The sequence below is a fragment of the Ursus maritimus genome, unplaced genomic scaffold (genome assembly GCF_017311325.1).
Source record: "Ursus maritimus isolate PB19 unplaced genomic scaffold, ASM1731132v1 scaffold_14, whole genome shotgun sequence".
Taxonomy (NCBI): domain Eukaryota; kingdom Metazoa; phylum Chordata; class Mammalia; order Carnivora; family Ursidae; genus Ursus; species Ursus maritimus.
Window position 1 is genome coordinate 32,298,146 of NW_024423786.1, and position 2,682 is coordinate 32,300,827.

Genomic DNA, 2,682 nt, shown 5'->3' on the forward strand with positions numbered 1-2,682 from the left:
CTTAGCTTGGTGTTCGGAGAAGCCAAGCAAAGGGTCCAATGCCTTTTCTGGTGCTAAACCACCCAGGTCCTAGAGAAACTTGTGATGTCCTCATTCCTCTTCCCATGGGTCACTCTGGAGCCTCTTAAGCTTCCTGGAATGGAAGACATCCTGCCGGCACCAAGCGCTTTGATCATAGAGAGGCAATAAGTGCCCCACCTGAGGCTGGAATCTTTGCAAGGGACTATGGGAGATAACATGGAAGGGGAACTTGGGTACCTCCCCGTGGGGATGCCAAAGCAGGGCCAACATGAGGAAAATCTGAAACTCGCAGGATATGCTTCCCGGGGCAGCGGGGGTGTGAGGCACAGCCCTGCCATGGGAGGTCACGGTTGGACGCGCGAGAAGCTACACTCAGGTGACTCCTGGGACAGGAAGTGCTTGGGGGAGCAAGAGGGTCAGAGAGAAAGTCCCTCAGGGGCTGACAGCAGGAATGCGGCCTAGGGAATTTTTTTTTTTTTAAGTAGGCCCCACGCCCAGTGTGCAGCCTAACTCGGAATTTGAACTCACGACCCTGAGATCAAGACCTGAGCTGAGAGCAAGAGTCGGACACAACCCACCGAGCCACCAGGGCGCCTGCAGGGACACAGCAACAGAAACAGAAATGCCCTGTGGTATGGCCTCATGGTAAATCCCCTTTCTGCTTAAGCCCATTTGCTGGCTCCTTGCAACGAAAAGCGTGACTCCTCCTTGCAGTGGGGCGACCTGTGCACGGTTCAGGGGCACACCCAGGTCCCCTGCTCCCGGTGTCCTCCCAAACCCGGCTCTCCCTCCAGGGAAGCTCCAGGCCACACGAACCCACTCATCCACTTTCCTGCCTTCCCCTTGCCATGCCTTTCTGTTACGGCCCCAATAAAATCTTTCCTGCCCTTCAAGCCTGTCTGCAAAGTCTCGCCCCCTTCCAGTTTCTCAAGCTGCTCTCCAGAGAAGTCATTTGTTCCTGAAACAATGTGAGCCATCAGTATGATTTGGTTGTTCAAACATGTAATGCTCCCTCAGGGTGCACGGACAGGAAGCTACTGTGAACTGACCAATCCCACCAATTCCAGGCGCTACAGGTCAGATCCTTCTGGGAACCATTCTTGAAAACCCTGATAGACCACTGCTGCTCCAGGAGGCACTGAGCATATGAAGGGCAACACTGTCACTTGAGAAAGGAGGGAGCCAAGCTCACGGGGCCTTGGGCCAGCTTGGAGAGGTGCATTCCTGGAACAGAAGCGCCCTCGTGAGAGGAGGGGTGAGTCCCAGGGAGATCAGAACAAGGACCTATGCAGTTAGAGATACAAGGTCCTAGGACCCAGCGGCAAGGAGCACTTGCCATTATAAATGCCGCCATAGGAGGGAGCCAGATGAAGGTGGGGAAGCACGTGAAGATGTGCCGGCTTCCATCAGAAGCTCCCCAATGTCCAGCCAATAGAGCAGTCGCCAGTGGTCTAGGGGGACCTGAGAGAAATAAGGGCAACATCCTAGGTTTTCATAAAGCTCGTCCATTTAAAATACTTCTCCTTTTTTGATACAGGTCCACCATCCAAAAAGCTCTGAAACCAAGCTTTCTGGTTTGGCGCCAAAACTCATTTGGCAGAAAATCCTGTCCTGAACTGACATACGGTTATTTATAGCCTTTATTTATTCCACTTCGTTGAATATCCATATGGCTCACTGCAGAAATTTTAACATTTTATTACGGACTGTTATTTCAAAAAATGTGAAAAATTTTTGATTCCCAAATTTGGCTTCCAGGGTTTCATAAGGAATTGTGGACCACTCTTAGGTAAGTGCATCCGACTTTTTAGGTGTATAATGGCCTTTCTTTAATGAAATGGTGAAAGTAAATGGTAGCTGGGTTTTTTTCTTAAACAAAACAAGAAGTGTTATTGCTTGGTAAAATAAAAAGTTGGCACCCTTATGTCTAGCTGCAAGATTTCTGGAACATTTTATTGTTCTGTGAAGGCCGACTCTGGCATAAGGCCCTTCTGGTTCTTTATAAATCTAGGCTTGATTAGAACAGAGGTTGCCAGCTGGGAGCCCCACTGGCCCAGGTGAGCCTGCACACGTGTTTCCCGCCCTTCAGGCTGGCAAGTGCACATGAAGTCCAGCCCTCAGTTTCCCTTGAAAATGCAGGGGATGTTGACAGCAGTCCTGCACGGCATCCCACCAGCGGGAGCCGGGAGGCCGACCAGCCAGCCCTCTCTCCAGACCGCAGTGCGCGGTTAGCCTCGCTGCCCCTGGACACACGGGCTAGAAGAGACCGCTCTTCCGTTAGGATCGCGGGTCACCAGCTCCGTGCAGGACCGGTGTCCCAGCCGATACCTCCACACACAACCGGGAGGCTGCTGCTCAGGGACCTCCTGCAGTTTGCCCGGCTCAGTGAGCTCCTTCGCGCACACAAAAGAATTCGCTTGATTAGGAATTCCTTCTCTTGTTCACAGAAAATGCTGAGAAGGCTCCAGTTCTCAGGAACATTGTCACAGCCTGCCTAAGGCCGAAATGCGGAAAGCCTGCGTGTAACGTGGTCCTTCCTCCGTAAGGACAGCAGTATTCTGAAGAAACAGCTTCAAAAGATGGTATTAGTGCATTTAAAACACTTTTTTTTTTTTTAAAGGCACACTATAAGCAACCAAAAAAAAAAAAAAAAAAAAAAAA